General features: G+C 46.4%; 1 protein-coding gene across 3 annotated transcripts in view; it reads right to left on the bottom strand.

Annotated features, from left to right (window-relative positions):
* Positions 1 to 13,436, bottom strand: part of ASB3 (ankyrin repeat and SOCS box containing 3) — a 529,701-nt gene extending 516,265 nt beyond the window's left edge. For 2 of the 3 annotated variants that reach the window (XM_085612718.1, XM_085612720.1), the window contains exon 1: positions 13,297 to 13,436. The gene's annotated coding sequence lies outside the window, so the exon portion shown is untranslated. Of the gene's footprint in view, positions 1 to 13,283 lie in introns of all 3 variants that reach the window. The other variant, XM_085612719.1, reaches the window with a different exon arrangement.
* Between the last annotated feature and the right edge of the window lie 1,509 nt (positions 13,437 to 14,945).

Genomic DNA, 14,945 nt, shown 5'->3' with positions numbered 1-14,945 from the left:
GGGCATAATGGTGCGACGACAGTCCCCTCTAATAGTACACAAAGTTAAAACTGATGGATCGGGCGGTTTGCAGCGATAGTCACCCAATGGGAGGGGCGGCCCCTAAATATAGTCTCTGTTTATATTCCCCCAGCACTGCATGCCACGGCGCTCCCGGCTCTCAGCGGATTTCTGCTGGATCTGCCGGAGGGGGAGCTAATACTGAGCGGTGACTTTAACGCTGTTATAGACGACCTAGCTGATCGATACCCTGCACGGGCAGGAGGCGCGGAAGTATCCCTCCTCTGGAGCTTTATCGAAGCACTCGGGCTAACGAATTTATGGCGGCTATATCACCCAACAACGCAACAGTTCACATACCACTCAGGGGTACACAATAGTTTAACTCGGATAGACTACTTTCTGGGATCGGCTGGCAGTCTCAAGAATATAGACAGTATAGAAATCAGACCCAGGGGCATATCTGACCACTCCCCGATACTCCTACAATACACACGCTGCCACCTAACGAGACGCCGCATCTACCCAATACACCCAGGCTATCTCCAGCTCCCTGCTGTCCACAAATCAATCACGAAGGCGACAAGCCTTTATTTTCAGGAAAATGCTACCTCTGTTGACTCCCCAACTGTCCTTTGGGAGGCATATAAAACAGTCCTTAGGGGGCAGGCTATAGCCTCCATTGCGGCATACAAGCGCGAAAAACACTTAGAACTACAGTCGTTAGAGCTGGAGCTACACGCAGCGGAGGTTCACCAGGCCCAAGACCCAACTCCTGAAGCTTCTCACAGCCTGCGAGTAGCACAGGCACGGTACAAGGAGCACCTCACGGAGCATACCAGACAGCGATTGGAAGCCACGAGGCACAAAATTTACGACGTCGGTGATAAAACGGGAAAGCTGCTAGCGTGGCTAGATAGAAGGGATAGAGGCGCTAGGTGGATTGCGCAGATTAGCACTGATGGGGGACAGATGACGACTGACCCACGTGAAATAGTACGCGTCCTGGCAAGACAATTTCAGGCGGTCTACTCTTCTGCTTCATCCATGACAGTGGAGGAGGCGCTGACATATGTAAGAGACCTTGACATGCCCAAACTCTCCCCTGAGGCTAAGAACGCCCTGGAAGCCGAGCCCACAGTAGAAGAGATACAGGCGGCAATCGGCGAGCTGCAATCCGGTAAAGCGTTAGGGCCAAACGGCATACCGGTTGACCTCTACAAGAGGGCGGCTGGGACGCTGGCCCCACATTTACTGAGTATGTTTACTGACAGTTTGCAGAAGGGCAAACTCCCGCCTGATCAGCGCACAGCCACCATAGTGGTGATACCGAAATCGGGTAAGCCATCTGATAAATGTACCTCCTATCGTCCCATATCGCTGCTTAATGCGGAGGCTAAGATCCTCGCAAAATTACTGGCAACCAGGCTGACACCGCACCTGTCAGAAATCGTACACCCAGATCAGTCTGGCTTTATGCCTGGCAGAAGTACATGCCATAATTTGAGGCGATTACACGGTGTGATAGCTCGGACGGACCGTTTGCGGGAACCAGCGGTGCTCCTCTCACTGGATGCGCGAATGGCGTTCGACATGGTCGAATGGCACTTTTTATTTGCAGTACTGTTACACCTGGGCTTTGGGCCAAAATTCTGTGCCTGGATCCGACTCCTTTACACCAAACCACTGGCCCACGTTACTGCCAATGGACATATGTCGTAAGATTTTCCCTTGACGCGTGGCACACGTCAGGGTTGTCCCTTATCGCCATTACTCTTCGCTCTGGCGCTGGAGCCGCTAGTGGCATGGATACGCTGGGAGCCCATGATACGGGGCCTTAAATGGTCGGATGGCTGGGAGGACCGAGTCTCCCTATACGCGGATGACGTGTTGCTGTATCTGTCCTCCCCTAGACGCTCTATACTAGCACTACTCAACATCTGCGAGGTCTTTGGCAGAGCGTCGGGATATACGATAAACTGGTCCAAATCGGTTTTGTACGTACTACATGGCCCTCCACCGCGGCTACACGCGGACTGCCCGCTCCGGATTACAGAAGGGTCGTTTAAATATTTAGGCATATACATCACATCGGATCAGGCGGACTTTTTCCGGCGGAATTTACGGCCTCCTATGGACCGCCTCAAACGAGATGTACGTCACTGTGGAGCGCTACCGCTAAACCTGTTGGGGAGGGCGGCGCTCTTTAAAATGATGGCCCTGCCTTGGTTTTTATACGTGCTGGAAAATACGCCGTATCAAGTGCCACCGCCTACTTTCGTGCAATTGCGGCACAGGTCACTAGCCTCCTATGGAGTAACGGGCCGGCACGAATTGCGCAGTCTAAACTAGTCAGCGGTTGGTATGACGGGGGATAGCACTCCCCAATGTCCAACTTTATTACTGGGCGGCACAGTTAAAGGTAGTAAATCAATGGCTCCACGCGCCACAGTCCAACCCAGCATTTAAGGCGGACAGGGACATATTGGGCACGAGGGGTATGCGGTCGCCCTTATACGACGGAAGACTGGCCCCGGAGTTAATTGGCCCTCTGAGACAGACCGTAGTCATCTGGCACACGGCATAGGCCAAACTGGGGTGGCGTGGGGTCTGACCCAGCTCATGCCTCTATGGGACACAAAGCGGTTGGGGCGGCTCAGGAACAGCAGGGGTTTTGATAGCTGGGACAGCATCGGGATCTCTGTGGTAGGCGACATGTGGCAGAAAGGTGCAGTGGTCCCATTCACACGCCTGCAACAACAATACGAACTAGCACCCTCGGAATGATTTCGGTATACGCAGATTAAACATGCCTTGGTATCAAAGTTGGCACCCAGCGTGGACGTTCCGGAGGCATCTTCCCTTGGAGGACAGGTTGCTGACGGATTATATGCCTAAGAAGGCCATGCCACTCACATACCGCAAGCTAGTAAACAACCTGCCAGACCCAATGGGACCCCTGCGGGAGAATTGGGCCAGTGATGTAGGCGAGTTTGATGATCCGGAATGGCGGGAGGCGCTAGCTTCGCCGCGTGAGGCAGGTATACCCTCGAGGCTACGGCTGATACAGCTCCGGATTCTGCACCGCTCATACTACACCAGACACATGCTACATAAAATGGGTAGAGCGCCGCACCCATTCTGTCTGCGCGGCTGCGTGTAGGAGGGTACCTTCTTCCACACCATCTGGGATTGCCCTATAATTCAAGACTATTGGAGGCGGGTGATGCGGACGATGTCACAGTCGGGGGGGGTGTGTCGTTGGTGCCGGAGCACAGGCGCTGTTTGTTAAACGTGTGGGAACCCAATGACCTCAACCGCAAGGCTCAGAGCTGGGCCACGTTGGGGATTGTGACAGCTAAACGGAACATAGCCCAAAAATGGGGGGCGGTGGAGGCGCCGTCGCTGTCCGCATGGGGAAGGGACATGGATGCAGCCATGCTGGCTGAGCGATCAACATTCATTAGGCGGGGATGCCCCCGTCAATGGGATAAGGTATGGGGGGCATGGAATAAATTTAGAGGGGGCATATGCGATCCACCGCTGGTGCAGGATGATGATACCTCTGACACAGACTGATGGGAGAGGCTTGGGGGCGGGAGCGTGGGGCGTCAATATCGGAAATGTAAAACTGTGTAGAAATAGTTTCAACTGGCTGGATGTAAAATCGTGTGCTGTACTGCTAAGTGATACGGGAAAATTGTACACTCAAATGTCAACATGTTTTGTTCAAAGTAAAACAATAAAAAAAATTCAACAAAAAAAAAAAAAGGAGCGATATGAATGATAGAGGAACATTTGAAAGGTTTCGTAAATAAATACCTTGTATTTGGTAGAAAAGAAAACCAAGGGTTGGAGACCGGTGATAAATTTGAGACGTCTGAATCAGCCGTTGGTTTACAGACATTTCAAGATGGAAGGGATACATCTTTTGAGAGACATGTTGCAGTCAAGGGATTGGTTGGTGAAGTTGGATTTGAAGGATGCCTACTTCATGGTTCCAATGAAGGAATGCAGTCAGAAATATCTTCAGTTCAGGTGGAGAGGACAATTATATCAGTTCTTGTGTCTACCTTTTAGCCTCTCTTCAGCATCTTGGGGCTTCACAAGGTTGATGCGTGTAGTACTGGTATATTTCAGAGAGAGAGGTTCCCGTTGATTGTGTATTTAGACGATATCTTATTGATGTCACAGGACGCAGTGGAATTGAGAAGGCCACTCAGAAATGTAATAGAAATGTTAGAGTTTGGGGTTCTTGATAAACCAAACAAAGTCAATTTTAATACCTGCTCAGAGTCTGGATTTTACTATAGATACGGTTGGAGAGGTGTTAAAGTTACCGGAGAAGAAGGTGAAAATGATAAAGAAAGGAGGTGTTGAGAGTTCTGTGGAAGATATCATTGACCTTGAGGGATTTGGCAAGGATTCTAGGTTTGTTTTCTTCTTCAATTCAGGCGATTTTTCCAGGGCCTTTGCATTATCGAGCCATGCTAAGGGTGAAAGCAGATGCGTTGAGAACAGGATTATGGCATGGGGACCAGGTAGATCGGAGTGTGGATGTGAAGGAAGAACTAGAGTGGTTGTTGCACAATTTGGAGGTTTGGAATGGAAGAGCAATATTTGGTTGTCTGCCGGATGTTATTTTGGAGACGGATGCTAGACTATTAGGATGGGAAGCTCATCTAGGGCTTCAGGAAACAGGTGGTGCTTGGTCAAGGCAGGAGAAGGACCTACATATAAACTGTCTTGAACTGACAGCAGGGCTGTATGCATTGAAGAGTTTCAAAGAGTAGTTACAGGGTCAGACAGTGCTTATGAAGATGGACAACATTTCAGCAGTAGCATATATAAACCGGTTGGGAGGTTCCAGATCGAAGAGTCCGTCGGATGTACCGAAGGAGTTGTGGATGTTTTGTTTGGAGAACAAAATAGATTTAAGAGAGGAGTACCTTCCGGGAATACGGAATGTGGTAGCGGATTGGAACTCCAAGCATGTGAAGGCAGCGACTGGTTGCTGGGGACAGAGTATTTCAGGAGGATACAAGAGGCTTTGGGTCCTTTAAAAGCAGACCTGTTTGCAACGAGGTTGACTTGCCAGCTGAAGAGGTAGAACAGTTGGTTACCAGATCAAAGGGCTGCGGCGATAGACGCCCTTCAGCAAACTTGGTAGAATATGAAAGGTTATGCTTTCCCACCGTTTGCTATGATTCAGAGGGTATTACTGAAGGTGAGGAGAGAAGGATGTCAGTTGGTTTTGGTAACACCTTTTTGGGTGTCGCAGGCATGGTTCCCGTTGGTGCTGGAATTGGCATGTGAGATTCCTTTTCTATTAAAAGCTGAAGAGGGTATGCTGGTAAATGAGCTAGGAGAGATTCATCCTTTGATTCAGAGCGGTATGTTGGACCTTCTTGTTTGGAGGGTATCAGGGGATCCAGTGCAATTGAGGGCCTTTCGCAGGATGCTGCAGAGTTACTCGAGGAATCATGGGCACTAGGAAATGGTATAAAGGAGTATGGCGGTTCTGGGTAAGTTGGTGCGTGGAACGGAGTTAGGATCGCGTGGAGGCTCCTGTAGTGGAGTTAGTGATTTTTTTAAGTGGAACAGATCAATAAGCGATTGAGCTATAGAACCCTAATTGTTATAGGTTAGCTGTTTTAGCAGGACATGCTTTTGTAGGCGGAAGATCTGTAGGTAGCAATGTTTTGGATGTAGAGCATTAAATACGAGATTGAAGAGGCCTCCTAAGGCATGATACGACGTGATGTGGGATGTAAATTTGGTATGAAGTTGTTTCTTGACTGGCCTATGAATAGGTTTTTGAGCTCTAAGAATATTTCTGTTAAACTACCGACTCTCTGTGTTTGTATCATGTAGAAGGGTATCTAATGTGAAGTGTTTAGAGATCAATAATAGATGCTTCTGCCCAGATGGTGTGTTTTTTGAGATTCAGAAGAGAACTAAAAATGTTGACTTTGGTATTTTAACCAAGCTATGAGGAATGCAAGAAGTTGTGTGTGGTAGATTGTCTAAAGGAGTAAGAGTGTAAAGTAGCGGAGAAAAAGAGGGATGGTGAACATCAATTACTGATTTCATTTGTCAAGCCTTATAAAGCGGTAAGTACAGCGACAAACTCAAGGTGGGTGAGATGTGTGATGGAACAAGCAGGAGTGAATATGGAAAAGTTCAAAGCTCACTCGATCAGGGGAGCTATGGCAAGCAAGTGTTGTTGGTATGGTGGAAGTTTGGAGAATATTTTGAAAGCGGCGGATTGGGCGAATGTGAACACTTTTGCGAAGCATTATTTTAGACCAATTGAGCATATGTGTGAAGTGGTGTTAAAGGGCTTTAAACAGGCATAATGGTAGCCTTGGTCTTGTAATGAAATGACGATTCTTAGATTAACATGACAAGAGAATCAGGATTTCATCAACGACGCGGATGCTAACATTATCCCACCCTCTGCATCCTTGTTTAAAGTATTACTAGCATGTTGTAAAACAAACAAAAACAAAAAAGAAGAGGAAAATACTGTGAGACCGGCCTCACGGCGTATGCCCTCCCGATCATCCAGCCAACCTGCAACCACCCCCAAGACACGGCATCTCCGACTCCGGCCGCCCCAGCCACACAGACCCGAGGGCCGGCCAGAGTCCCCGACAGACTCGACACCCTACCACGCATGTCCGACCGAGGGAGCGGGAACCCCCGAGCCAGACCAAGAGGCGCCAGCCCAGTCACACCTCGGATCGCCTTCCCCTGGGAGGACTCGATCGGCCACCAGGCCCCTGGGGAGCAGGCGCCTCGCCTGCCGAGCGTCTGGGGACCCTCCCAGACCCACCTGAAAAGACCAAAGAAACGAGCGGCAGGAAATCCCGCCGAACCCCCTCAGTCACCCAAGGCCCCTCTCTGCGAGGACTCCGGACTTCAAAGGGCAGGGGGAGTATAATAGGGGGTGCCGGAGGAACGAATGGCAGAGAAGACCTGGAACCATCGAAGCCTGCTGACGCTGTCGCGGCTCCCGAATACCGAACCACCTGGGCCTGCTGAGTGACTCGCGGCCCCCAGCCATTGAACCATCTGAGCCCTGCTGACGAGATCGCGGGTCCCGAACTCCGAACCACCTGGGCCTGCTGAGTGACTCGCGGCCCCCAGCCATTTGAACCATCTGAGCCCTGCTGACGAGATCGCGGCTCCCGAACTCCGACTACCTGTGCCTGCTGAGTGACTCGCGGCGCTCCCCTCGAGGACGAATTGGCAAGAGATCGCCAGAGAAACAACACCCTCCAGCTCGAGGATTGTGAGCTATCCGCAGGGTACTTTGCAGAGACACCATATTCTAAGACTGTCCCGCTACCCCCATTCCCCTACCACCGATTTGTAGTATCTTGTGCCGCTGATGTACTACTTACACCTTGGATCATAAAGATCCCCTTGAAACCTTCGATAAAAGAACCTATCGTCCTACAAAGAATACGTGTGGTGTCACTCTGTTCGTAGTGTAAGCTCAGGGTGTGCGCGCCTGGTTCGGCCTACTTGGGAGAGGTGGGTCAAAGGGGTGGGCAAGACGTGTATCGAACCCCCCTCCGGCGAACGCCTTTCCAACAAATACTTTAGAATGGATAAGAAAAATTTAATTGAGAAAAGGTATTTTGGTATTATGCTTTTCTTTCAGGATTTGATGTGTCGGGATTGGTTTCTTTAATAACATGTTTTTTGTTTACAGAGTCTCAGTCATAGGGAAGTAAGATTACCATGGAGATGGAAAGGATTCTTTGCAGAATCGCATTTAAAAGAGGATGAGGGTCCTATGCAGGAGACATTTACTGACTTTATAAATTCCAGTTCTGGATTGTTTATGGTTGAAGATCTTTAAAGGGGCTGCTGTTCAGGAGTGGCAATAAAAGATTATGCATAATGTTAGCCTCCGCGTCTTTAATTGAAATCCTGATTTTCTTGTCATGGTAATCTGAGAATCGCATTTCCCATCATCCATCGGCACAGGAAGTTACATTACTGGATTTCCCATTATCCATCTACACAGGACGTCACTTCACTGGACTCCTGACCACAGTACTTGGCACTCCTCCAAGGACTTATTTCAAGGCGGCTAAAGCAAGGACGAACAGCGGGCCCGCCGTTGACCAAAGGTAAGCCTGTCTGCCCCTGTTTGTGCCTTGACCGTGTCCAATGCCAGGAACCCTGGTTCCCTCTCCACCCACTGCTACCCTGGTGTGTTCCTCCGTGCTCTTAAACCAGGCCCCCACTTTGCCACAGCAGTGCCATACCACACAGAAGGAGCATTCACATACGCCTCCTTCAAGTTCTCATGCACTCTCCCACACCCTAGCCCTAAGACTCGTGCACCAACACCACTCGCTCACACACACAAACTAGCCACCCACTCACTTTAGCACAGACAAGACACCACCCAAACACGCCAAAGTCGCGTGTGCGCTTCTCAATACCAGTTCACTCAGCAAAACACATGCTATGGGACCTAAGGCAAACCAAGCTCCAGGCCTGCCCTTTCTCATGGAAACATGGCTAAACCTAACCTCAGCACAGGACTCACTACAGCCATTTCCACTGACAACAAGATAGGCAGGCAAGACCGTCAGCACAAGTTCAGAGGTGGAGTTGCAATCATATTCAAAGATACAATCAGCTGCAACACCTACACGGACACTCCCACCAGTTACTTGGAAAACTTCACATTCAAGATATGCATGACAGCCAACTTTTCCCTGAGTGGAACCCTTGTATACAGACCACGAGGACCCTACACAAATTTCACCAACAACATCACAGACTCTGTCGCACCCCACATCATCAACACCAGCAACTTCATTCTCCTCTGAGACCTTAACTATCACCCAGAAGCAAGGTCGGCTTTCGAGCCATTGGCGCCCACTGCCAATTTAATTCGATTTAAAGCACTGATCAAGGTTGACTTTACTAATAAGAATGTAGATCTACCCAATCAAACACTGTTCAACATTAGGAATAGATAATTAAAGACTGGGGGGGGAAGGGGGAAGAACGTCCTAACCTATTTTATGCAGTTTGCATGTAGCTCTTTGGTGACAGTTCGTAACAGTCACTCTTCTATATTAGGGTTGTATCTTATGAACTGCGCTAACAAAAGGATCTCTGTGACAAAAACAATAAACCACACTGCTAACCACATACAATACAAATCCATGATCTGCACGGTATGCGTTCTTTGCAACAGGGATATTAACCCTCTGTACTACTTTATGGCAAGTCAAAACTGTCCCTAGATAAAACTATGATCTCTGTCTCTAGCAGGAACATTAAGCACAAGAGTTATCTTGACATTTTTAATTCTGCCTGAAAAGTGGACACACAAGTTACTCTGCTGAAGGTGTTTTTAAATCGTAAGTTATTACTAAACACAGCGCCCCCTCCCGAGATCTGCACCCAGTGCGGACGCACCTGTCACACTGCCCTAAAGCTGGCCCTGCTTAAAAGACCGAACTAACAAACTCTATGGCCCTGCTAGGAAACCTTTGCCTCACCCAGCATGTTACCGAACCCAACCACACTGCCGGATATCTACTGGAGCCGATTTTTTCCTCATACAGCAACACCACAATCGATAAACCAGCAAATATGACCTGGGCAGACCACGGCCTTGTCAGTTTCAGTGTACCCCACCTGCAGCATTCACAATTACGTCTCGCAATATTCAGGAGGTGAATTCATAAGTGATAGCATAGTATGCTGTATTTATCTTTTACTGTCTTGTGCCCACGGTGCATTTTGATTTAAATAGACATTCACACAAGAGCAACGGCTCTCACTTGAAGACAAACATAGAGGGAAATGGGTATGAAGAAAAAAAAGTTCATTTCTAATACTGACTTGCCTAAAGTTTGGGAACATATGACCTCATGGGGGCAGGAGGTCAAAAGGGTTGACTCTGTAGTCAAACCCTAAAGTTGTTAGGTAGTTAAGAGTAAAAATAAAACGTAAGACATCTAATCAGTATCTGCTTCTTGCTACCAGTAGCTCTGTAACTCAAATCCCAAAGAAAATTTTAAAAGCACTTACTTCGTCAAGGGTCCCTACCCACACATGCACCTAATTGGCTCCTGCTCAAACCGGCTTGTGGCATTGTAGTCGGGTGGAGAGCATGTTTTTATCTCCTGGGCCAGCCGTCTCTCATTACTGCTAATTGTGGTGGACCAATATGGAGCCAGCAGGAAGATGCGTATTGGAACGCGTTAACTTCCGTGATGTGATGGGTGCCCCAAGCGCATGCGTTTCAAGGGCCGTGCTACTCCGACAACCGCTGGGGGTGTTAGGTCCTTTAGGTTAGTGCCATCATGTACATACCGATTACATACATTTTGTCCCATCCACATGTCATAACGGTTCTACACAGGTGACCTTTTACCTAGTAGCTTACTTCTGTGTCTCCGACATCAGGCTGTTGGTACCATATCTTAATACCTGTACCTGACGTACATAAACATGTCCCCAGGCTCGGTAGATTTATTCTGTATAAGGGTCACCCTTTTTTTCATCCATAGTCAACAGCCAGCTGTGCATGATCATGTTTGTTTAGCAAAGGATTAGCAGAGGATTGGCGAATGTTTTCAAAACATATTGATTCTAGAAGAAACCCTGGAGTGACCACTTTTGTATAAAAGACCCTCACTCCCCCTTAAAGAGAGAGAGGATAATTCCTTCCAGGCTGGACCGAGGCTCTGCAGGCTGATCCTTCGACAGGCAGAGATCTGACATCCCTTGCGGGGTGCCATCCTCGATGCAGAGACGGGGTCCTTCATTCAGAACCATCAGGTGAGGGGTTAGCACTTCTATGGGGGTTTCTTGGCTCCATTAGGATCTATTCTGACATTTACATGCACAGGCTAGGTACATTTAGATAGGCTACGCATCTTAGGAGTACGCCAATGCTATTGTTTTATATAATCTGCTTTTATTCATCTTATTAGCACTATGGTAGAAATGTATTTGCCATTTAGGATATTGGTGCTAGCGATCACATTTGTCTGCTCCTGACTTTTGTCGAAACTAATGTTTCACACTAGACTGACGCTTGACCAATAAATCATTCCAATCGTAATTCTATGTGTACTCTGAGAAAAGTAAGCGCGAGTGACTGAGCGAAAGATACCGTATTGTTTCCATGATACCTGAGGAATCAGGGTTGTAATGTTCAGTGGCTGCCAGAAACTACACACACCACTGTAGAATACAGGAGGGTTGTGATAGCTAGCACCAAAGAGCTATCTGTTCTAACGGCTGACTTATCTTGTAGGGGTGTCCAGCCTGTCTGCACACCAAGCCCTCAGTTTAGGTCATCCAAAACACGTAGGTCCTGCGGGGACCTAGGAACTACACGATGGACTGCCTGGCGTAGTCCTTTAGAATGGAGGACTTCACAATGACAGTGAGATTATGGGAAATGTAGTGCCATTACCTTTGTGTTTTACGTGACTCAGTATTACCGAATAGGAAAAGAACATTTATTGTTAAAGCCATAGAAAACGAGGTCCATTAGAACAAATTATATCCAAATGTGATTCCCAAAGATATTATATTATGTTTATGGATAAACTACCCATTTATGTGACGTCAAGGACAAGGCTATAACTACAAAGGGGAAATAAGCGTGTTGTGATGGTTCTGAACCCCTACAGTCACCATCATGTGCTGAAGTTGGATGGTAATTAAGTCTATACCTCCACATGGAGGGCTAACGAAAAGTCAGCAGGTTCCACGGCATGCCATCGTTAAGTACTTTTTTGTCAGTTTTCAATTTATACACCCATCTTTGTTCTTTTTCTGCTAGTCTGTTCGATACCCCAATATTGGGTTTCAGTTTTTCTATGATGGACCATCTTATAACACAGTCAGTACGCGTCTTCTCTGAGTAGTGTGCGGTCAGCCTACTTGATGCTTTTTGTTATCTGATTGTGCTCCTGTGTCCGCCTATTCGGATCTTGACCTTTCTCGCTGAGTTGAGTTTTCATTAGCCTTCCATGTGGATGTTATAGACTTCATCACCCCAAAACTTTAGCACATCCACCAAGCATGCATGCATTCCTTCAACTTTATATTCTTTTTCTACATTTATCCATTCACACTTTAAATACATCTTTTCAACCTGTCATTCTTTCCTCATTTTACCATTCCATCCATCCACCCATATTAGTTTCCCTACCACTCATCCTCCATTCGATTGGTCCATCCTTCACCCTTTCAGAATTTCTCCTTTTTTCCTCTCTTCTTTCTTCTCCTTCAATCTAACTTTCACTTTAATTTCCTTTCATCCTTCCTCCGTATTTCCTTCCATAATTTGGCACTCTCTTTTCGTCATTCCTTCCTTCGAACATTCTTCCCATCACCTCTTTTTGCTTTCTAAGCATCTTTATTTTCTTACTTTTTCAATATCTCGCTCTTTCCTGGTCAAGCTATTGGTTTCGCTCTTAAGTTTTAATTTCTCTGTCCCAGTAAGTCGAATTATTTGCCAGCCCTTAACGCTCTCCACTCATTGAGTGTTTCCTTAAAGTTTTATTTAGGAGTTTGGATATACACACGAAATCAGAAGTAGCCCTAAATAATTAATGTATGTTTTATATACACCCAGCCTACCAGGTACAGTGGCGGCCCGCGCTTTACCTGCTAAAATGGTTCGTGGCAGGCGGTTGTTAAAATGGAATTATAAAAGTGCAGTTACTGAACATCTCAGTGTACCCATTTGCTACTGAGAAGTTTTGGGATTCTCTCGTTAAACGTGTTGCAAACTTCCGAGAAGTGTTGGTTCTCTCTCTCCCTTTCACATTATGAAATGTAATCTGTAACTGTAACGCAGCTGGTGCTCGTGTAAAGCGTTCCGACACCTAAGGGTGGAATTCGCGCTATATAAAAATGTACCAACAACAAAAAAGCTGGGCAATTACTCAGTAATTGTCAATGTAAAGCATAACTGATAGGGAGAGCGCGCATAAAACTTCGTTTTTACAAAACCGAGTACCTGTCCCACGGACTGCACGACAAGCAGTCAGCCACCTGACTGCTGGTAAAATATTTAATACAAGTGGTGGATAATCAAACTCTACACGCAGGCTACCTAAAAGCAAGCTCGCAAACGGATGGAGAAGGAAAAATTAGTTATATATGTATGTAGACAGAAGAAGAAAAGTAAAGGAAAACAATAAAGAAAAGAAACAAGGGTAGTCATTGCTCTCACCCATCCCGTACAACTATTAAGAAACACAACCCCCTCCTACCCTTTGTACTTGCCCGAGAGCTTTGCAGGTTCGGTAGGGCTACACCAAGACGTCTTCTGCGCTGAAAGGGAAGACGGACAACAGCGCAAATCGATGCTGATCAGCAAGACATGGGGATGACGAAACCAACTACTATTTTGCAACAAGAATATGGTGTTGGGGATACTGCAGCGCCAAATGGAGTAAAACGTCGAGAAACGCGTACATATAGCAATCATGGTAAATAGCGCCAGAGTGTGTGAATTGAGATCATATGCTACGAATACCCGCTGTAATGAATTTTAAAATCATTCTAGATGTTTTTTATTTGAATGTTAGTTATCAGAATATAGTTGGTAATGTGAATTTTCCAGATTAATCAGCATCAACGAGTCTATCTTTATGATTGGGCAGTAAATATTAGAAACTAGTCGTAAATGAAGCGACCATCTTGTATTTTCAAAATGTTACTTCGAAGCCTAAGAAGGACAGATATAATCGATAATGCGTGTAGTTTTAGAAACTGTAGAACTCGGTTACTTACGATTGATTCACCAAAAATGTACCAAGTATATATTGTAAATTTTATTATGATCAATTATTTTTTACATGATCTTAATTTACGTATCATTCTGTAGCCTTATTTTGCTACCTTTCTTCTTAACATTGGTCAAGTCTAATACACGATCGCGCTACTTCTCTTAACGGAGAAGAAAAAGCGCACTAGTTAATCCCTCTACGAAATGTACGTCTTTCGGTTGAACAACTGTATTGGAAGTGTCGGGGCTAGCATTATTAGAGAAAGAACCATGCCATGACAGCAACGTAACCTCGCGTGATCTTAAGTACGTCATTTCCTATTTCTGGTGGCGGGTAGTTTCGTATTGAAGTCAGAGTCACTAGCGATTACGGTCATTCAGAAATGGTGCTGCTTGTAGTAAAGTGCTTAGTTGTTTAGCGAAAACGTACTTCTCGGGATTTAGTTCGCTGGGGAATCTGACAGTCCAAAGGCTGTGAGATAGTAGGAAGGAGTCCTTGTTGCTGTCGTGTCCACTAAAGTTAGTAGGTCACGGTGCACCAGGGTTGCTATCTTTCCGAGGGAAAAATACCTGCAGTATGCATTTTTTAATAATTTGTTAGGGCTTGGATATGACTTTTGCACGGGGGGAAATGTCTGGTGGCAGTACTGCACTGTCAGGTGGACTTCATTGAAGTTTGAATGGGAGCTTCTGAAGTCTGTGAAAGGCCCGTAAGAAGCTGTAGTGGGCACACCGAACTGAGAGACAAGGAAGCGGAAAGACATGGCTTCACAGACAGTGGGGCGCAGATAGAGTAACAGACGCCTATTTACAGACACTGCGAAGTAGATTAAAGTTGTTTTTTTAATCTTTCATCTAACGTACTTACAATTATATATGCCTTAACTTGTATGCAAAGATTTATATGTACCTTTCTTATATATATGCGTAACATTGACATTTGCAAACGTTTTATGAGTACCCTATACTTAACATGAAATGATTATGATTTGATTGAAGTGTATATTAACTCATTCATTTGTGAGGTTAATATTTTATGCTATTCAACGCGAGATTCATATTTTAGCATAATCGGTCGTGAATGAGCTGTAAATCATGTAGGCCTCAAATCTTGCTTCCTTTTTCCAAACGTGAACTCATAAAC

The sequence above is a fragment of the Triturus cristatus genome, chromosome 6 (assembly GCF_964204655.1).
Source record: "Triturus cristatus chromosome 6, aTriCri1.1, whole genome shotgun sequence".
Taxonomy (NCBI): Eukaryota; Metazoa; Chordata; class Amphibia; order Caudata; family Salamandridae; genus Triturus; species Triturus cristatus.
This window is presented reverse-complemented; position numbering and strand designations above follow the sequence as displayed.